Below are 22,520 nucleotides of genomic sequence, written 5' to 3'. Positions count from 1 at the left end.
GCAGAGTCCCCAAGAATGAGCACAAAGAGATAGTTCAGCGCTACAGATGGTCCAGGAGGCCGAAGGCTGAAGGCTGCAGCCATGGAGCCAGTTCTGTGCTGAGGCAAGTGAAGCTAGCCCGGGAGGCCGATGGCTTCCCGCCACAGGCACAGAGCCAGTTCCGTGCTGAGGAAGTGCCAGTGGTTGCAGGCCACAGCTGCAGAGTCAGCTCAGTGCTGAGGTGAGCAATTGGATACTGTAAACTGCTCCAGATAAGAGGAAGAATTCCAAGAATTTGTGGGAGTGGTGGGGGGGTGACATTGATGGAAATGTGGGAATAAAAGGGGGATAAGTGCACATGGATGCTTGATGGTCAGCAGACAATCAGTGGGCTGAAAGGCCTTGTTTCCATGCTTCAGATGCATCAACAACCAGATGGCAAAGGAAGCAGAGATTAGACTTATTTTTAATTTACATAGCATATTTCTTCGAGTAATACATACAAGGGATACGAATGTTACTGGCAAGATCAAATCTTTGAACTTCAGGGCTTCATGAGGTAGTTATAAACCTGGAGTCATTCATAGGTCAAATAGGATAAGGTTATCAGGTAACCTTCTTTCAAAGATGTAACTTAACCAAATTAATTTTTGTGCATGAAAAAGTGATTTTTAAAGTCATTATTACCAACACTAGCTTTCCATTACATTTAACTAACAGAATATAAATTCTTCAGCTACAATGGTGCATTTTAAACTCAAATGTCCAAATCAAAAATTCACTACATTTAAGACGCTAGCCTATTGCTTATTGACTACAGCTCCACCAGAGTGCAGCTACACTCAGGCTCATGAACCTAAAGGGATAAGCCTCATCACTGAACTGTTCTCACAAATAATGGGCTCATTTTCAAGTTCTCAATATTTATTGCCTATTTGTTTTTGTATTTGCACAGTCTTCTACACTCTGGTTGAATGCCAAGTTGGAAGTCTTTCGTTGATCCTGTTATGGTTATTATTCTATAGATTTATGAGAATACCCACAAGAAAATGAATCACAGGGTTGCATATGGTGACACATACGTACTGTGACAATAAATTTATTTTGAACTTTGAAGCTGAATTCCAAGCAAACTCATGACCAAACTTCAAGACCTCAGAATCAACCCCTCCCTTTGCAACTGGATAGTCTGCTTCGTGACCAACAGACTGGTGCCCCACAAGATTGTGTCATCAGCCCTCAACATTATTCCCTATGCACTCATACCTGCATGACCAGATTCTGTTCGAACTTCATCTGCACGTTTGCAGAGGGTTGAATCTGAAATAACTATGAATTGGAGTAAAGGAAGGCGATAGAGCACCCAGCAACATGGAGTCACAACACCCATCTATCCCTTGATGTTAGCAAAACAGAACAGTTGGTCATTGACTTTAAAAAGGGTTGGTGCACATGCACTTGGTTACATCAACAATGCCGAAGTTGAGAGGGTTGGGCGTTAAGTTTCTTGGAATGAACATCACCAATAGACTGTCCTGGTCCAACCACGTAAACAGCTTGACCAAAGCAACACACACAAAATGCTGGAAGAACTCAGCAAGTCAGGCAACATCTATTGAAAGGAATAAGTAGTCGATGTTTTGGGCAGAAACCTTCTTCAGGACTGGAAAGGAAGGGGGAAGATGCCACAATATAAAAGTGGGGAGAGGGAGGGAGAATAGCTAGAAGGTGACGGGTGAAGTCAAGTGGGTTGGAAAGATAGAGTGCTGGAGAGGAAGGAATCTGACAGGAGAAAGGGAAGGAGAGAAGTGATAAGCAGATGAAAAGAAGCAAGAGGCCAGAGAGGGGGGAATAGAAGGAGGGGATTTTTAAAAAATATACAAACAGAAGTAAAAGGAAGTGGGGGGGAGGGGGGAATGACATTCATGCTTTCAAGCTGGAGGCTACCGAAACAGAATACAAGGTGTTGATCCTCTGGCCTGATCCTGGCACAAGTTGAGGCCATGGAATAACATGTCAGAATGGGAATGGCATGACCATGATAGCTTACATCACCTCTACTTCAGAAGGCTAAAGGAAATTGGCATTTCCCCTTTGACCTTCATCACTTTCATTACGGCACCACAGGAAGCACTTTTCCAGGATGCACCATAGCTTGGTGGAGCAACTGCTCTACCCGTGACAAGAAATCAGAGAGTATTGTGGACATCCCTCAGCACATCACTGAAACCAGCCTCCTATCCTTGCATTTCCTACTACCCTGGTACAGGAGCAAGACCCCATGCCCCCTCCAACCAGGCAAAAGATACACAAGCCTGAAAGCACCTACCACCACGATCAAGGGCACCTTCTATCCTGCTGTTATGTGAACAGACCCTAGTATGATAAAATGGACTCCTGACCTCATAATCAGCATTGTTATGACCTTGCACCTTATTGTCTATCTAAATAGCACCTCTGTAGCATTTTATTCTACATTCTGTTATTGTTTAACCTTGCAGAGCCTCAATGCACCATTACAATGAATTGATCGGTATGAACGGTATGCAAGGAAATATTTTCTTTCCACATCAGTAATTTTCCTTAATTTGGTAACAGTGTTTTTTTTAATATAAATTCTATTCTAACTTTTATTCCAACTAAACTGCCAGAGAAACGCAAGTTAAAATATCACATGATAGTTGAATGTTCTTAACGAGCATGCAAAGTGATTGTCAATACTCAATATAAAGCTACACCGAAAATGAAAATGGTTTGGCATGGACTAGATGGGCCAAAGGGCTGGTTTCTGTGCATTTCTTTTCTGAGATTCTATCTTGCTGGTTTCCTTCATCACAACCACTCTTACAATATGGAAGACACATAAATAACATAACAAGCAATTGAGGGCGTTCATTGATAGGGGTCAACTATGGGCATCATGTCCTAGTTGTCTACGTGATATGCAAGTCAGGGCAGTATGATTCGGAGAGCATGCAGCTTGCTCTCCCTCTCCATGCAGCTGAAGAATCCAAAAGAACAGCAGAGACCGATATAGTTTGGCATCAGCAGCATCACAGGAGTTGCCAGTCAGCATTGAACTCGACGTCGGACTGCCTTAGAGACTCCAGATCTGGATTTGCCCTATGAGTTTACTCCAAAGCTCTCCCTGTGAGTGGGTGCAGCTGTAAGGCAGCAGAGGCTTGAGATCAGAGTTTTCCTTCATCTGGATGAGCCGCCAACCATGGCAGACAAGCCCAATGTGTCTGAAGTGACTGGCTTTAAGGCACTAGTAACCCACCTTTGCCCCTTCTCCTGTCACTAGAAACCATGCCACCTATTTTATTAGCTTAGCTGCACATGAAAGTCAAGAATTTGACTTGGTTGTCAGAGGCTATTTGAAGCACATGGCATTGAGGGTATTGGGAGCATATTTCTTCTAACTCCCTTGGCCATGCCAACCTGAAGGAACCAACCAATAGAATCAATCTAACCAAGCAGTGTGCTTGATCCTTTCGTAACTTCCTTATTAATTGGTTCCTGTTAGTTATTGAATTTATCTTCTCATTAGGATAAAGAATAAACTCTGCCATTTCCGTGTACATTCCCTCCACTGGTTTAGTCATGACTTGTTTTTCAGACTGGAAGATCCACACAGAATTGAAGGTCCCGGGTGTCTCAGAGCGGCTGCAGAAGATTATCAAAAGGGAGGATGAGCGAGAGGTCATAGTGCACATTGACACCAATGACATAAGTGGGGGTGGGGTGGGGAAGAGGTCACGTGCAGCATGGTTAGATGAGAAAGAAAAGGAATACTTCTAAAATAGTGACTTCTGGATTACTCCCAGTACCACGTGCTAGTCAGGGCAGGAATAGGATGATAGGACCGATGAATGAGCGTCTGGGGGAGCAGTGCAGAATTTCATTATTTCTTGATCGTTTCTGGGGAAGCTATGACCTGTACAAAAAGGACAGATTACCCTGCACCCAAGGGTGTTGGATCAATATCCCTGCAAGCATACAAAGGTACAGCTGTTGGGAAGGGTTTAAACTAATCTGGCAGGGGGTGTGAACCAGGGTGGTTGGGCTGAGGGTGGGGCAGTTGGGGTACAAGTCAATGCACTGTGTTGAGTGACAGTGATGAAGGAAAGGCAGATGATGGGGCAAAATTGCAGTCACGGGATGAATTGAAGTGTAACATGGGGACAAAATCAAAAAGGTTACTGAATACAGAACTGAAGGTGTTATATTTGAATGCACACAGTAGGTAAAATAACGTAGATGATCTTGTGGTGCAGTTAGAGATTGGCAGGCATGACATGGCAATTACCGAGTCGTGACTGAAAGCAGAACATAGTTGACAGAGTATTGGCTAATCAGGCCAAAGGTTATGAGGAGAAGGCAGGAGAATGGGATTGAGAGGGATAATAAATCAGCAGAAGTGGGCCAGACTCAATGGGCCAAGTGGTCGAAATCTGCTCCTATGTCTTATGTAAAGGACAACAGGAATCTGTCCAATAGAGTGAGACCAAGGGTCTTATGTAAAGACCTCTTTTGAAATATAATCCATTTAAAAACTTGAAAAATACGAAATTGGATTTGGAAAGTTAACTTAGTAGGTTTAATGCCATAATTCATTTTCTAACTGGCCTTACTCATTACAAAATAGTAAACTCTTGCTACTAATGGATAACAATCAAATAGAAACAATTACAAAATCTTACTGTTCTTCAGATTCATCAGAACCTTAATCATTTAAACAATTCAAGTCACATCAATACAAGGTGAGATGATAAAACCCGGTATAACAAATACATAACAAATACATCCTGCGCACGGACTGTTTGAACTGCTTCCGTCTGGTAGGCGCTTCAGATCCCTCCCGACTAAGACTAATAGGCACTGGAGAAGATTTTCCCTACTGCGGTCACTTTGCTGAACAGTTAACTGCCGGTTAACTGTCGGCTAACTATTACTTGGATTGCACTACTTGTATGTATAATCTATATTTTCATTTATATTTATCATCTGTTATGAGCAGAGAGACAACATCTGCCGGAAGTAAATTCCTTGAATGTGCACAGGTACTTGGCGGTTAAAGTCTGATTCTGATTCTGATTATCCCTCATTTGTGGATATAAAAACACTATAAAGTCACATCAGTATTAGCTTCTGCTTGCAAAATTTGTCCTCAGAACCTACTGACTGGGGATCCATTTCTTGACAACTCTTTGCCGACTTGAAATTAAATAAGTAAATAATCATCAAGACAAATGATTTTGAATAACTATTCTACTTTGCAAGGTCTCAGGTTCACCAAGATGTTACCTGGATTATTTTTTATTTTATTGAAAGAACAGGCCCTTCTGACCCTTCCAGCTATCCGCCCATCAATCCCTTTATTTAACCCCGGCCTAATCACAGGACAATTTACAACGACCAACTAACCTACCAACTGGAATGTCTTCGGATAGTGGTAAGAAATCAAGGTTCCCGGAGAAATCCCACATGATCACAGGGAGGACGTACAGGCTCCTTACAGGCTGTGGCTGGAACAAAGAGCATGAAGTACTAGAAAAGATTGTTTTCTCTGGAGCACTAGAAGCTGAGAAGTGGTGTGATTCAAGGGCTGATCATCAAGAGTCTTTTCCAGGGTGGAAAAGTCAAATACTGGAGGGCATAGCTTTAAGACGAGAGTGAGGAAGTTTAAAGAAGATTTACGAAGCAAGTTTGAAAAAAATAGTGCTAGTTGCCAGGGTGGAGAGGTGGTGTTTAAGAGGCATTTAGACGAGCGTGTGAACATGTAAGGAAAGAAAGGTTTTGGACCAGAGGTTCCAAGCCGATTTTATACCATGGACCAATACTATTAAGCAAGCGGTCCATGGACCCCAGGTTGGGAAACCCTGCTTTAGAAACAAAAAGATAAGATTTTTTAAATTCAGCATCCTAGCCTACAGACTTTGTGGGCCAAGGCGCCCAATTGTGTGTTGTACTGTTTTATTGTCAAGTTCAATTCTGATTTGCATCACTTGGCAGCAAATCACTTATTATTTTTAGTCCATTTTTTTCTTATTTTAGCGATACAGTGCAGAGTAGGCCCAACCAGTCCTTCGTGGCATGTTGCCCCAGCAAACCCGATTAACCCAAAACTAATCACAGGACAGCTTACAATGACAACTAACCTACCCAGGACATTTTAGACTGCAGAAATAAACCGAAGGACCCAGATGATACCCACGCCTTCAAAGAGGAGGATGTTTAGAGACTCCGTGAAGAACAGCGTTGGAATTGAATTCCAAACTCCAGAACACCCCACCGTAAATTTGCACCTCAAGTGAAAAATTTGTAGGTCCAACCCTCACTCCATGTCCTGGGAACAAAAAAAAGTTATCGTTCATCTAGAAAGAACATTGTGGTTTCAGATATACCGTTCTTTTAGTAACATATTAAGTAACAAACAGTTGCCAAAATTCAAAGAAAACTATGTAATTCTCCTGGTGTCAGGGTTGGATTCACCCCTTAACCAGCAACACTAAAAATTGATTAACAGGTCAATCATCTTATTACAACTTGTAGGATTTTGCTGACTGTGAATAAATTAGCTTGTCACAGAAAATGGAATGCCAAGTGTAATTGCTGGCTGTCAGATAGTTCGGGGCTGACCATTAGCCAAATATGACATGTTGTGTGGATCAGTGTGTAAAGTTGTTGAGCAAGCAAGCGAGCTTTGTACTTAGTCAACACAGATAGTTATTCTCTATGGCATATATTTTGCAATTGGCAGTGAAACAACAGAACTCACCTCTGACCCCAGGAAAATTTCCCAGTGAGGATCTAATAACCTTTTCAGTGATTACATCTCTCTTTCTATTGGCTGGTACTAAAAGCTATCACCAAGCTGACTTAGAAGCAAGTTACATAGAGAAGTTCTCACAGAGGTTAAAGTAAGAAGGAACACTAAAGATCTGAACCCGTACAAATGAATAAAGAAAGATCTGGAAGGGGAAAGGAGTATTTTAACATTGATTCTACTTTCAGTTGTGTATAAGAGAAAATAATATATTAAGACTATTTGCTTTTAAGATTTGAGAGAGCATGCCAAGTAGAATTTAAGGCTTATTACACCACGAACAATTCACACATCTCATGCAATAAACCACTTGAAAAAATATGGTGATACAAAGATATGTGGAGTGGCAGATAGTGTTCAGGAAGCAGGGATAGATTTGGAGAACGGGCAAATAAGTGACAGATGGAAAACAGTTTAGAGAAGAGTACGGTCATGTGCTTTTACAGAGGAATAAACGTGCAGGCTATTTTTCTAAACAGGGAGGAAGTTCAGGATACAGCAGTGCAAAGGGACTTAGGGGTCCCTTATTTATCATGTATTGCATTGAACTGCTGCCACAAAGTTAACAAATTTCACAATGCATGCCAGTGATTTTAAACCTGATAGAGATTCTGATCTGATTCTGAAGTGTTGTATTCCCTAGATTAGTAGTTGCCAACCCGTCGATCACGATCGATTGGTCAATCTTTGAGACTTTCCCGGTAGATCCAGAAAAAATTGAAAAATAAATACACGAATACTGTTGAGAGATTGTTTCTGGGTTGCGGGGTTTTAGTTCCATTCTTTCTGCCCAGTGCGCATGCATGTAGCTCCCCCGCCACGCACTACACAGTGTACTTCAGTGGCCCCCAACTACCAGGCCGCGAGGAAGCAATGTGATTTGGCGATATGAAACGATAGGAATCAGCTGCACCTTTCCTCATTCCCTGTCACACCCGCTGTTGAACTTGAACGCACGCGAGGTCATCAGTCGCCTAAACGCAGTGACGCCCTTGCGCCAGGGATCACTGGCCTTGCGTGGCCGGCGGTAAGTGCTGTTGCTACCGGCCCGGAGCGTGGACAGATGGGTGCCATCTCTAAACCTGTTTAGCACACCGAATGTTCGTGGAAATATTCGCAGACGACCTAATTCGAGCTCAGGGTTTGGTAAGATGCAGAGCAGCTACCTCACTGCAATGTACTGAAAGTCATCCCTCAAGCCAAACTTTTGTCGGCCGACAGATCCTACAAGAGGGCGAGCGCACTTCCTGTCGCATACCCCCTCGGTTGGTCGCTCTCTTCAGACTGTGACTGCCGCAGCCCTGGCACAGGGACCTCCGGCCCTGACCTTGTCCTCTCACCCCACCCACGACCAGCCGCACCTGGCCAAGACGTCTGGCGGCAGGCAGGCGGGAGGCTGGAGTTCAGACCCGGAGGCGGTCTAATGAGGCAATGAAGCACTCAAGACTACTTCAGTAGGTACCCTGAGTTCAAGCACCCTGCACTTAAAGACAAACCCACCGAGTTTTTTTTCAGCGGGAAAAAAACGTGAGCAAGCGGGACAGAAGCTAAGTGCTCAGAGCCACGTAAACTAAATTGCGGAATAGACTGGACATAAGGAACCTGCTTCGAGTATCGCTGTATTCCGGTCTGTGTTTAACACCCCCCATCGGCCGGTCCGCAAGAATATTGTCAATATTAAACCGGTCCACAGTGCTAAAAATGGTGGTGACCCCTGGTGTACATACATTATTTCTACTTCCGGGTTGCAGGGTTTTACTTCCAGTCTTTTCTGCCTGGTGCGTATGCGTATGACTAATCGATTTGGGGTTGATCTCGCCTTTCACTAAGGCCGAGGTAGGGGATCTTGGGCTTAGAAAGGTTGGTGACCACTACCCTAGAGAATAACTTTTGGGAAGAGAAGGTAGTTAGGAATGCAAATGCAATGTTAGCTTTCATTTCCAGTGGACTAGAATATAAAAGCAAGGATGTAATGCTGAGACTTTTAAGGGTGTTAATCAGACCATATTTGGAGTATTACGAGCAGTTCTGTGCCCCATAACTAAAGAAGTACAGCTCAGTGCATTACGGGTAAAGCGCTACCTGAATTGATAGGGTAGAAATTTGGGCAACTTTATTCTAGATATGAGATGCCCACAGCTCAGAGGGAATTGAGCATTTGGTGAGCAATTCTAGTAGTTTTGTTGTTTTTGCATTTCCTAAATACCAGTGACTAATCAGGAAGAAGTGCATTAGTACCTCCCTGCATTACAGGATGGCCAAGCAGTGGATACTGACTTGTGGCGGGAGATCCGATGAGACAGTTCTGGGGTTTGTGTTTTGAGTTTGCACAGTGGTCCAATGGGTCAGATTGCTGAATTTGTACGAGGATGCCATGCTACAGCGTGGAAGGGATGCCACTGATACCGATCGCTTTGACAAAGAAGTAACGTTGGGGGAAATTATCTGGCTGCTCGGTTTTGGGGGAGTAATCTATTTCAGCTAAACTCAACCCAGAGTATGATAACAAACTTAAGGGACTTGAGTCTTAATTGCTCCTGTGGAGTTAAGCGCTTTAAGGGCTGGTATTTCCCTATGTATCATTTGTTTAATTAGTAGGTCCTGATTGTTGAAGTGATTTCCCCCACCTGACAGAGTGTTGGTGTAGGTGGTGTGTTGAGTACACATACAAGGTGGATGGGCAAGTGTGAGCAGGAACAGTATACTGGCATGGCTGTGACTATGCCCAACAGTGTTGTGAAGGTGGGCATTTTCTGGTTGCTGAATGGCACTTACTGGATATCCTGTTCCTAAGCCTACCCGTGGTTTCCACATGGTGATGCCATTAATATTTGGTGCCATATGCATGCCACCCCAGTGCCCAGGATGAGCACTTTGACCATGCTGGTTGGTGAGAGGGCAGGAAGGCAGGTTTTGAATGACAGCCTCTCTCAGCATGGTATGACCAGACTGTTCCCAGAACTGATTTCGATGACCTTAGATTATCTGTTCACAAAGGAAGGTGGCACTTGTACTGTTGATGGCCATAGACCATGATCGCCTCTGTCATAATGATGATGAGTTGTAAATACAACTGATAATATAATGGTCAGGTTAAGGATGAAAATACATTTGTATATTCACCACTTCACCTGCGAGTCAGCTGGGGTGATATACTGTATCCGGTGCTGCCGATCTGGCCGTTTATACATTGGGGAGACCCGCCGCAGACTGGGAGACCGTTTCGCTGAACACCGGCACTCAGTCCTCCAGCAGTGGCGGGATCTCCCTGTGGCCACACACTTCAATTCCACAGACCACTCCCACTCTGACATGTCTGTCCATGGCCTCCTCTACCATCAAGATGAGGCCACACGCAGGTCGATGGAGCAATACTTGTCTCCCGCCTAGGTAGCCTCCTTCCTGCCGGCATGAACATTCAACAGACAAACCTCCATTGAAACCCCTCCCCCCCCCCCTTACCCTATCCTTATCTATAATTTTAGTCTGGTTCTCTTTCTCTCTCTTTTTTCCCCTCACTATAATCTCCCCCCAGCCCTACCTTTCTTTCTCTTTTATTTCCCATAATTCTCCACCTTCCCCCTAGCCCATTTCCCTCCAGCCTATCACTTCCCAGCTCTCCACTTCATCCCTCCCCCCACTTCTTATCCCCTCTCGACCATCCCATGTTACTTCACTCCTGATGAAGGGTTTCGGCCCGAAACGTCGTCACTAACTCCTCCCGTAGATGCTGTCTGGCCTGCTGAGTTCTGCCAGCATTTTGTGTTTTTATACATTTGTCCCTAATTGTTTTGCATTGCCCGTTCTCAATTATTCAAATTGAAATGTTAGTGCAAGGGCTGATCTATTCTGGCTGTGTATCAACAGTAAAGAAAAAGGAAAAAAAAAATGGCACAAGGCAAGGAAAGCTACACCTAGTTGATGATTTTATTATCCATCCACAGTTGAAAGCAAAATCACTTTACTGAATGGAGACTGGAAAGAGATCTCATAACATAAGTAGGTGTTCTCAGCATGTACTATTTTCAAAGTGACTGGCCACTCACTATAGTTGCTAAAGCTGTAAAAGAGATTATAGTGCAATTCAATCCCATACTTTTTTACAATATTTAGTTTTTTTATAAACACAGAACAATAAAGCTACCTTAATTCTCCATTAAACTTGACTCACTTCAGTTGGCATACTCTGTTTAGTCCTGGTATGGCATTTGAGTTCTGTTTTTCATCTAAGAGAAAGAGAAAAGGTCAAGGAAATTACTCTAATTTCAATGAAAGCAGGCCAACATTATCTAAAAAAAACTTAGGAGTGCAGGAAATACACTTGAAGGAAACATTTCTTCAATATATAATAGCCAGGCTACTGTACACAAATAGAACTGCTAGTACATGGTTTAACTGGATGGTTAAACCAAAATTCAAAGCATCAAGTATGCACATATTCCTGCTAATATTTTACACAACATGGGAAGATCATCCTCAAATGACTGGAATTAAAGAACAACATTAATGTCGTACCTTGCTTCTGCAATTCTGTTCTTTAAGTCATTTTGAACAATTTTCAAAGATGGAGAAGAATATGCTACATCTACCATTTTGCATTAGGATTAGGCCACAAGACCATAGTACGTAGGAACAGAATCCATCAAGTCTGCTCTGTCATTCAATCATGGTTTATTTATTTTCCCTCTCATCCTCATTCTCCTGACTTCTCCACAAAACTTCTGATACCCTTACTAAGTACCCAACATCCTCCACTGTAATATACCCAGTGACTTGGGCTTGATGGCAAAGAATTCCACAAATTTACCATCCTGTGACTGAAGAAAGTCCTCCTCATCTCTGTTCTAAAGGGACATTCTTCAATCCCTGAGGCTGTGCCCTCTGGTCTTAAAGTCCCCCACTACAGGAAGCATCCTCTCCTCATCCACTCTGTCAAAGCCTTTCAGTTTTCAGAAGGTTTCAATGAAGTCCCCCTCATTCTTCTAAACACCAGCGAGTAGAGGCACATGACAATGATTAATACATTAACAACCATACATTAACCCTTTCGTTCCTGGAATCATTCTCATGAACCTCCACTGGACCCTCTCCAATGCCAGCACATCCTTTCTTAGATAAGGGGCACAAAACCGTTCACAATATTCCAAGTGTGGTCTGACCAACGTCTTATAAAGCCTCAGCATTACATCATTGCTTTTATACTCTAGCCCCCTCAAAATGAATGGCAACATTGCATTTGCCTTCCTTACCACCGACTCATACCACCAGCTAACCTTTAAGGAATCTTGCATCACGGCTCCCAAGTCTGTAAACATCTGACTTCTGAATTTTCTATTTAGAAGATAGACTAGATCTTTATTCTTTCTACCAAAGTGCAAGACCATCAACATCCCCGCACTGCATTGCATCTGCCACCTCCTTTCCCATTCTGCTAATGTCCTCCTCTGACCACCCGCTTCCTCGACACTGCTTGCCTCCGGTACTGTACTTGGAAATGTCGGAAGTCTTTTCAGTCCACAGCGAGATTTTGCTCATCCTGAATTACGCCATTGTGATAAAGCCCTGGTACTGCTGCTCTGCCACAATCTGTTGTTCATGTTTCTCACCTTACAGATGGCCACCACGGAATTTGCAATCATACTGGTTGTGATACGACCGGTGTTTACTTTCATTACTCTGAGGGACTGACTGCAGCTTCAAGATTTCTGCATTTCTATCTGTTAATGAAAAGAGCCCACTGTTTCAGTGTTTCTTTACAATACTGCTTGATAACACCTCCTCTATTGAATGTAACAGGGAGATCTGCCAAATCATGTGAACTTGGGTTAACCAGCTTAACTATTCCAATGGTCTCCTGCAGATCTGCATGGCCCATGGAGAGGAAAAAGTAATGGAAGGAACACGAGGAAAATATAAGGAAGCAGATTCGAAATACCTACATCACTGATCATCAAAAGAGATAATATAGTACAATGCAAAAGCCTTCGGCACATATATACATAGCAAGGGTGCCTAAGACTGCATTTTGTCAACATAGACTGAAGAGCGAGTTTGCAAATCTGACCGGAGCAAAGGATGTTGGGATTGGTGAGGTTGGAGTGCCATAGGAGGGGTGTGGGACGGGTGGCAGGCGGGGTGGAGATGGTGCAGGTACAGACACACCAAGCCCTGAAACACCAGGCAAGGGTATTTGATTCAAAACAATTAGCTTATTGATCATTACAAGATGTCTCTCTGGCGCTACCCGCTCCCTCCCCTCTCCCTTCCCCTTTTCCCACCGTGCTTCCCCTCTCCCTGACCCTTCCCACTCTCAGTCCACAACAGAGACCCATATCAGAATTGTTCATTGTCACTCATATGTCATGAAATGTGGTTTTTTTTGCAGCAGCAATATAGTATTGTAATGTATAAAATGACGACTGTGCAAAAGTCTTGGGCACCCTACCTATGGGGCCAAGACTTTTTGCACACTACTGTAGTTCATGAAGATCACTTTTCAATATTTATGAATGATATCAACTGCCATGGGTGGTGAGAAAATAAGTCAGAAGCAAATCATATTTGCTTAGACACACATAAACTTAAATTACAAACACGAGAGAATCTGCAGATGCTGGACAGCCAAAGCAAAGTGCTGGAGGAACTCAGCAGGCCAGGGAGCATCTATGGAAAAGAGTAAACAGTTGACGGTTGGGGCTGAGACCCTCCTTTAGGACAGCCTGACCTGCTGAGTTCTACCAGCATTTTGTGTGTGGTAAAATTAGATTGTTTATCCAGTGGTCACTGATGCCAAATGCAAGAGTGCAGATGCTCAAGTGGTTTTGTCCAACTTTAACTCACTTATTTCACCGGCTTCTTCCCTTTAATGTTCAGAAACCAGTATTTCAAAGTCTCCAATGTGTTCCCTGCCTTTTGCTGTGCTAACGACGGGGATCTAGAGTTGTTAATTTAGAGAAGATTTATTAAGACTTTCCGAGGAATGTTAATGATTTTTTAAAATATTTATCTTTTTAAATAGTTTGAGAATATTTAAGCACTGCACAAAGTGTGATATCTGATACATTCTGTTACTGTTTTCTGCTGTTTTTTTTGGACCTGGTTGCCTTTCGTCATATCATTTCTCTGGTAGCGTACAAGTATAGCACACAAGGCACCACGGAAATACTTTGTTCTGTTATGTGGAGAACGATTCAAAATAAGAATAAACCTTTAATTCCGGATACTGCTCAGCACTGTCAGTTCACTGGAGACCACAAAATCTAGGTCAATATTAAATTTAGTTGACCGGTGGTAAATTTGATTTGATCCTTCTTATTATTGGGACTGGTCGAGGGAAGTGCCTGGTGTGAAAAGTGCTAGTCCGGCTCGAGAGTCTTCAGCGAGGAGGCTGAGGGAGGAGATTACGCCAGGCACAATTGGAGAGGGTGAAGACTTGACTGCTAAGCTGATTCAGTGTGCTACGTGCATGATGTGGGAGGTCAGGGACACTGATGGTGCCCCCGGCTGCTACAGCTGTGGAAAGTGTGTCCAGATTCAGCTTCTGAAGGAGCATGTTGCAGCACTGAAGAAAGAACTGGATGATCTCAGGTTTATCTGCGAAAACCAGAGTTTTCTGGACAGGACCTACAGTGAGGTCGTTACACCGAGGGTACTGGTAGAGAGAAAGGGAGCGACGATGAGGAAGGAAAGGATGCTTGAAGTTCAGGAGACCCCAGGGGATGTACCTCTCGTAAACAGGTTCACCCTCTTGGAAGCTGTCAGCACAGAAGGTACTGCCAATCTGAGAGGCGGACAGGTCTGCGAGCCGAAAATTGGTGCAGATGCAGAGCCGAGGAGTCAGACATCAGGAAGAGCCGTGGTAGTAGGGGACTCCATAGTAAGAGGTACGGAAAGGGGTTTCTGCGGCAACAGGCGAGATTTAAGGATGGTATGTTGCCTCCCTGGTGCTATGATCCAGGACATCATGGACCAATTGCAGGGAATCCTCAAGGGTGAAGGTGAACAGCCGGAAGTGGTAGTGCATGTCGGCACAAGTGACATCGGGAAGAAGAGGAAGGACATTCTGCAGCAGGACTTCAGAGAACTCGGAAGAAGGCTGAAAAGCAGGACTTCCAGGGTGGTTATCTCTGGTTTGCTTCCAGTTCCTCGTGCTGGAGAGGGCAGGAACAGAGAGATAATGGATCTGAATGTGTGGCTGAGGAACTGGTGCAGGAAGTAAGGATTTACATTCTTGGACCTCTGGGATCTGTTTTGGGGTAGGGATGAATTGTACAAAAGGGACGGGTTGCACCTTAATAGGCGGGGGACCAGCATTCTGGCAGACAGGTTTGCCACTGCAACACGGATGTGTTTAAACTAAGTAGTGGGGGGGAGGGGATGAACTGGAAATATAAGGATGGAGTTAAAGGGAAAGTGAAAATAAGAAAAGTTAAAAAGGACAACAGAATCAATGGAGTAGAAAGCTCAAGAAGAGATCATACAGTATGGCCAAATGAAATAGGAATTGATATGAAAGGAGAGGGGAGTAACAAATTCAAAGTATTATATATGAATGCACGAAGTATAAGGAAAAAAGTAGATGAGCTTGAGGCTCAGTTGGAAATTGGCAAGTACGATGTTGTGGGAATAACAGAGACATGGCTTCAAGCGGACAGGGTCTGGGAAATGAATATTCAAGGATATACATCTTATCGAAAGGACAGACTGACGGGCAGAGGGGGTGCGGTGGCTCTGTTGGTGAGGAATGATATTCATTCCCTTGCGAGGGGGGACATAGAATCAGGGGATGTAGAGTCAGTAAGGATAGAACTGAGAAATTCTAAGGGTAGAAAGACCCTAATGGGTGTTATCTACAGGCCCCCAAACAGTAGTCTATATGTAGGGTGTAAATTGAATGAAGAGTTAAAATTGGCATGTTGCAAAGGTAATGATACAGTTGTCATGAGGGATTTCAACATGCAGGTAGGTTGGGAGAATCAGAATGGTACTGGACCCCAAGAAAGGGAGTTTGTGGAGTGCCTCCGAGATGGATTCTTAGAACAGCTTGTACTGGAGCCTACCAGGGAGAAGGCAATTCTAGTTTCTAGATCTAGTGTTGTGCAATGAACCGGCTTTGATCAGGGACCTCGAGGTAAAGGAACCGTTAGGAGATAGTGACCATAATATGCTATGTTTTAACCTACAGTTTGAGAAGGAGAAGGGAAAATCAGATATGTCAGTATTACAGTTGAACAAAGGGAACTATGGAGCTATGAGGGAGGAGCTGGCCAAAGTTCAATGGAACAATACCCTAGCAGGGAAGACAGTGGAACAACAATGGCAGGTATTTCTAGGAATAATGCAGAAGGTGCAGGATCGGTTCATTTCAAAGTGGAAGAAAGATCCTAAGGGGAGTAAGGGGCGGCCGTGGCTGACGAGAGAAGTAAAGTGCAGTATAAAAATAAAAGAGAAGAAGTATAAAATAGCAAAGATGAGCAGGAAACCGGAGGACTGGGAAGCTTTTAAAGAGCAACAGAAGATAACGAAAAGGCAATACGCCAAGAAAAAATGAGGTACGAAGGTAAACTAGCCAAGAATATAAAGGAGGATAGTAAAAGCTTCTTTAGGTATGTGAATAGCAAAAAAATAGTTAAGACCAAAATTGGGCCATTGAAGACAGAAACGGGTGAATTTATTATGGGGAATAAGGAAATGGCAGATGAGTTGAACAAGTACTTTGAATCTGTCTTCACTAGGGAAGACACAAATAATCTCCCAGATGTAATAGTGGCCAAAGGAACTAGGGTAAAGGATGAACTGAAGGAAATTTATATTAGGCAAGAAACGGTGTTGGATAGACTGTTGAGTCTGAAGGCTGTTAAGTCCCCGGGACCTGATGGTCTGCATCCCAGGGTACTTAAAGAGGTGGCTCTAGAAATCATGGACGCATTGGTAATCATTTTCCAATGTTCTATAGATTCAGGAACAGTTCCTGCTGATTGGACGGTGGCTAATGTTGTCCCACTTTTCAAGAAAGGAGGGAGAGAGAAAACGGAATTATAGACCGGTGGGCCTGACGTCAGTGGTGGGAAAGATGCTGGAGTCAATTATAAAAGAGGAAATTACGACACATTTGGATAGAGGTAGAAGGTTCAGTCTGATTCAGCATGGATTTATGAAGGGAAAATCATGCTTGACTAATCTTCTGGAGTTTTTTTTAGGATATAACTATGAAAATGGACAAGGGAGAGCCAGTGGATGTAGTGTACCTGGACTTCCAGAAAGCTTTTGATAAAGTACCACATAGGAGATTAGTGGGCAAAATTAGGGCACATGGTATTGGGGGCAGAGTACTGACATGGATTGAAAATTGGCTGGCTGACAGGAAACAAAGAGTAGTGATTAACGGGTCCATTTCAGAATGGCAGGCTGTGACCAGTGGGGTACCGCAAGGTTCAGTGCTGGGACTGCAGCTGTTTACAATATACATTAACGATTTAGATGAAGGGATTAAAAGTAACATTAGCAAATCTGCTGATGACACAAAGCTTGGTGGCAGTGTGAAATGTCAGGGGGATTTTATGAGAATGCAGGGTGACTTGGACAGGTTGGGTCAGTGGGCAAATGTATGGCAGATGCAGTTTAATGTGGATAAATGTGAGGTTATCCACTTTGGTGGCAAGAACAGGAAGGCAGATTACTATCTGAATGGAGTCAAGTTAGGAAAAGGGGAAGTACAACGAGATCTAGGTCTTCTTGTACATCAGTCAATGAAAGCAAGCATGCAGATACAGCAGGCAGCGAAGAAAGCTAATGGCATGCTGGCTTTTATAACAAGAGGAATTGAGTATAGGAGTAAAGAGGTCCTTCTGCAGCTGTACAGGGCCCTGGTAAGACCCCACCTGGAGTACTATGTGCAGTTTTGGTCTCCAAATTTGAGGAAGGACATTCTTGCTATTGAGCGAGTGCTGCGTAGGTTCACAAGGTTAATTCCCGGAATGGCGGGACTGTCATATGTTGAAAGATTGGAGCGACTGGGCTTGTATACACTGGAATTTAGAAGGATGAGAGGGGATCTTATTGAAACATATAAGATTATTAAGGGATTGGGCACACTGGAGGCAGGAAGCATTTTCCCGCTAATGGGTGAGTCCAGAACTAGAGGCCACAGTTTAAGAATAAGGGGTAGGCCATTTAGAACAGAGATGCGGAGAAACGTTTTCACCCAGAGAGTGGTGGATATGTGGAATGCCCTACCCCAGAAGGCAGTGGAGGCCAAGTCTCTGGATGCATTCATGAGAGAGTTAGATAGAGCTCTTATAGATAGAGGGGTCAAGGGATATGGGGAGAGGGCTGGAATGAGGTGATGATTGTGTATGATCAGCCACGATCACAGTGAATGGCAGTGCTGGCTAGAAGGGCCGAATGGCCTACTACTGCACCTAATGGCTATTGTCTATTGATAGCATTTTATTTTATAAGTTTTTAGCTTTTTTAATTATTATTGTTCAAATGGAAAGAAGTAGTAAATAAGGGCATGCGCCTACTACTGTTTTCTATACGAAGTAAATATTATCAGTGTGTGTGTGTGTATATATTTAGTGTAGTGATCGCTGCAGGACCACTGTTTGGCTTGCTACGCCGGTGGTCATTCACAAATAGCCTCTCCTACACTACTGTGTCCACAGCAACATCTTCACGTGGCGTCCCTGTTCTTATTGAGCTTGCAATGTCATGACACGACTGAGTGTCCAGTAGTATAACTGGGCAGACAGTCTGGGCTCATCAGCTTTGCCTGGCAGCCAGCCTAGGAGAAGGACAACTCCCATTCCAAACCCGGGTAGATGGGACTCGTTAGCCTGGCCAGGCAGTCTGTCTAGGAGAAGGACAACTCCCATTCCAAACCCGGGTAGGTGGGACTCGTTAGCCTGGCCAGGCAGTCTGTCTAGGAGAAGGACAACTCCCATTCCAAACCCGGGTAGATGGGACTCGTTAGCCTGGCCAGGCAGTCTGTCTAGAAGAAGGACAACTCCCATTCCAAACCCGGGTAGGTGGGACTCGTTAGCCTGGCCAGGCAGTCTGTCTAGGAGAAGGACAACTCCCATTCCAAACCCGGGTAGGTGGGACTCGTTAGCCTGGCCAGGCAGTCTGTCTAGGAGAAGGACAACTCCCATTCCAAACCCGGTAGATGGGACTCGTTAGCCTGGCCAGGCAGTCTGTCTAGGAGAAGGACAACTCCCATTCCAAACCCGGGTAGATGGGACTCGTTAGCCTGGCCAGGCAGTCTGTCTAGGAGAAGGACAACTCCCATTCCAAACCCGGGTAGGTGGGACTCGTTAGCCTGGCCAGGCAGTCTGTCTAGGAGAAGGACAACTCCCATTCCAAACCCGGGTAGGTGGGACTCGTTAGCCTGGCCAGGCAGTCTGTCTAGGAGAAGCAATACTCCAATACTCAACCGACAGCCTTGCGGTTGCCACAGTTGCTGCAGCTTGCGGTGTCATTGTGGAACGCTCCCTGGCCTGCACGCACCCATCCTCACAATATACCTACGGAGTGTAGGCGGGAAGAAAAATCCTACAGTGATGGAGTTACATACATGTCACTACATACAGCCCCGAGATTAATTTTCCTGGAGGCATACTCAGCAAATCTGCAAAATAGTAACTGTAAGCTGGATCAATGAAAGATCAGAGTGCAGAACACAACAGACCGGCAAATGCAAATATAAATAAATTGCAATAAATAATGAGAACAAAGATAAAGTTAGACCATTGGTTGTAGGAACATCTCAGTGGGTGGGTAAGTAAGTGTAGTTATCCCCTTTTGTTCAAGAGCCCACTGATTGTAGGGTAATAGCTGTTCATGAACCTGGTGGTGCATATCCTGAGACTCTTGTACCTTCTACCTGGTGGCAGCAACAATGAAAGAGAACGGCCTGGATCTCTGATGATGGATGCTGCTTTCCTACGACAGTGTTTCATGCAGATGTGCTCAATGGTTTTTGTAGTCAATTTGAAAACAACTACTTGGAAAGCAAATGCAATAACCAGTTGTAGATAGTTTCAAGGTCAGCACTGGATTTGGACAAAGTTTTGTCATCATCATTTATATGCCATGTCGTATGATATGGGTGATCATGGCCCTATGACCATGATTGTTCTTGGCAAATTTTCCTACAAAAATTGTTTGCCATTGCCTTCTTCTGAGAACTATCATTACAAGATGGGTGACACCAGCTGTTACCAATACAATACTCTTCAAAGATTGCCTGGCATCAGTGGTCACATAATCAGGACTTGTGATAGGCACCGGCTGCTCATATGACCATCTACCAGCTACTTCATGGCTTCACACGACCCTTATGGGGGGGGGGGGAGGAATGCTACGCAGGTGCTTCTCCTTACCCAAGGGTGACCTGCAGGCTAGTGGAGGGCAGGGGGCATGAGCACCCTACATCTCCTTTGGTAGAGACATACCTCCAACCTGCCACCCATGGTTCTGATTCTGATTAAAAAGATGTTTAACAAAATTAAAATTGAAGTTTCAAATGCAGCTGTTATGGGACTACAGGTTGGGCACCCCTCATCTGAAATTCCAAAATCAAAAATATTTTTCAGTGCTGACATCGTGTCCCAAATGGAAATTCCAAAAGGCACTGGTTAGGTTCCCAGGTCACTAAGCACCACAGACAGTTCTGAGAAGTGGCCTCGCATTGTAAAGAACAGAAGTTAATGAAAAATAGAAAAACATTGCTTAAAGCGAAAAATGAAGATCTCGATCATTTATTGAAAGAGTGGATTCATCAGAGCTGGAGTGAACATACGCTGCCTAATGGCATGCTGATCATGAAACAAGCAAAGATCTATCACAACAAACTCAAAATTGAAGGGAATTATGAACATTTGGCAGGCTGGTTGCAGAAATTTAAAAAATAATGCAGTTTACAAAACTATTAAAAATGTTATATGTAACTACCTTCAGGGTATATGTACAAACTATACGTGCAATTAAATGGACTTCGTGTTTACACGTGGATCCCATTCCCAAGGTATCTCATTATATGGATGCAAGTATTCCAAAATCTGAAAGACTCCCAGAACCAGGCATTTCGGATAAGTGGTGCTCAGTCTAAACTAGTCCGTGTTGTTAGGGATACAGAGAGGACAGCCCTGCTCAATATGCATAGTCACAAATCAGAGGCCTGCTGTTTAGCCAAGGGAGAGTACATGGAGAAGCTGGTTACATCTGTGATTAAATGATGGGACATATTTTACCAATTGGTAAACGTACAGAAGATTGGATTACAGTTAGAAAGAGCATCAATGTGAATTTATTGCCTTAAATAATCAGTGAAGCTAAAATGAATGATTGCAATACAAAGAAGAGTTATGTTAATTTATGCAATTCAGGGTCAGACTACAGTTAAAATGCTACAAATAGTTCTGAATACCACATGTCGGAAAGGATATATTGATTTTAAGGACAGTAGTTTGGGTTAAATCTTCCTATGCTTCAAAGGGCTAATTTATGAGGAGAGATTACAGAAATTGAGATTGCATTTCCTGCCTTTAGAAGGTTAACATGCTTGGTTAAGTTCTTCCAGATTTCAGACCATGAGACCATAAGATACAAGAGCAGAACTGGGCCATTTGGCCCATCAAGTCTGCTGATCCCTTTTCCCTCTCAGCCCCAATCTCCTGCCTTCTCCCCACATCCCCCTCCATGCCCTGACTAATTAGGGATCTATTAACCTCTGCCTTAAATATACCCAATGACTTGGCCTCCACAGCTGCTTCTGGCAATGAATTCCGCAGATCTACTACTCTCTGGCTGAAGAATTCCCTCCTCTCCGTTCTAAAAAGGCACCCCTCTATTCTGAGGCTGTGTCCTCTGGTCTCAAGATTCCCCCACCATAGGAAATACCCCTCTAGATCCCAGGCCTTTCAACAGTCAATAGGTTTTGATGAGGTTACCCCTCACATGACAGGCTTTGGAGGGATAGAGAGGAAACAACTAAATGCTGATTGGCAAGTTTAGGACAAAGTACCATGCTCTGCAACTGGAGAATGGCCATTCAGGAACATCAAGTCAAGCAAAAGTCCTAAACTAAATGTGAATGAAATTGGAATACCTCTACCACAAACAAACATTACAGGCCGGTCAATGGAAGAATTTCAACATGGAGAAAAGAGGAAAAGACAGGTCAATGAAGTTAAGATACACAGTCAGCCATGTAACTTAATAAGTGAACACTGATTGTTCAATGGTCAACTTGGGCCCATGTACCAAGCAGATTTTTCTATCTTTTTCTTTGCACAATCTTGCCATAATACTTTTTCTCTTGCTTGGTTCTCTTCTTTCTCGTTTTTTTTTCCATAAATTAACACTAGCAGTTAGTAAACTGGTGTTGCTGAAGTACTGCGAAAGTTAAAATGCATTTTCAATTTTTTCATTATTCATCTTCAATTGTGGTGACAAGTTTGGGACCAACTAATCTTAACAAAACTTTATAATTATCAGTAAAAAAATAAAATCACCAAATGCTGGCAGAACTTAGCAGGCCAGACAGCATCTATGGGAGGAGGTAGTGACGATGTTTCGGGCCGAAAACCCTTTTGTGTTTTTATTTATTTCCAGCATCTGCAGATTCACTCGTGTTGCCTTTATAATTATCAGGGTTATTTTTAATGCTGATTTTTATTCAATTATTTAAAGAAAGTGACTGTAGCAATCT

At 43.6% G+C, this 22,520-nt stretch overlaps 1 protein-coding gene across 14 annotated transcripts in view; it reads right to left on the bottom strand.

Annotated features, from left to right (window-relative positions):
- Nucleotides 1–22,520, bottom strand: part of csrnp3 (cysteine-serine-rich nuclear protein 3) — a 214,395-nt gene that overhangs the window by 169,386 nt on the left and 22,489 nt on the right. For 8 of the 14 annotated variants that reach the window (XM_059966403.1, XM_059966404.1, XM_059966406.1 and 5 more), the window contains exon 2: nucleotides 10,953–11,034. The exons of 2 other annotated variants lie outside the window; for them this stretch is intronic. The gene's annotated coding sequence lies outside the window, so the exon portion shown is untranslated. The remainder of the gene's footprint in view (nucleotides 1–10,952; nucleotides 11,035–22,520) is intronic. 4 more of the 14 variants (XM_059966412.1, XM_059966413.1, XM_059966410.1 and 1 more) reach the window with 1 other exon arrangement.

The sequence above is a fragment of the Hypanus sabinus genome, chromosome 4 (genome assembly GCF_030144855.1).
Source record: "Hypanus sabinus isolate sHypSab1 chromosome 4, sHypSab1.hap1, whole genome shotgun sequence".
NCBI classification, from domain to species: domain Eukaryota; kingdom Metazoa; phylum Chordata; class Chondrichthyes; order Myliobatiformes; family Dasyatidae; genus Hypanus; species Hypanus sabinus.
Note: the sequence above shows the minus strand (reverse complement) of the source record. Positions and strands in the feature narration are given on the sequence as shown.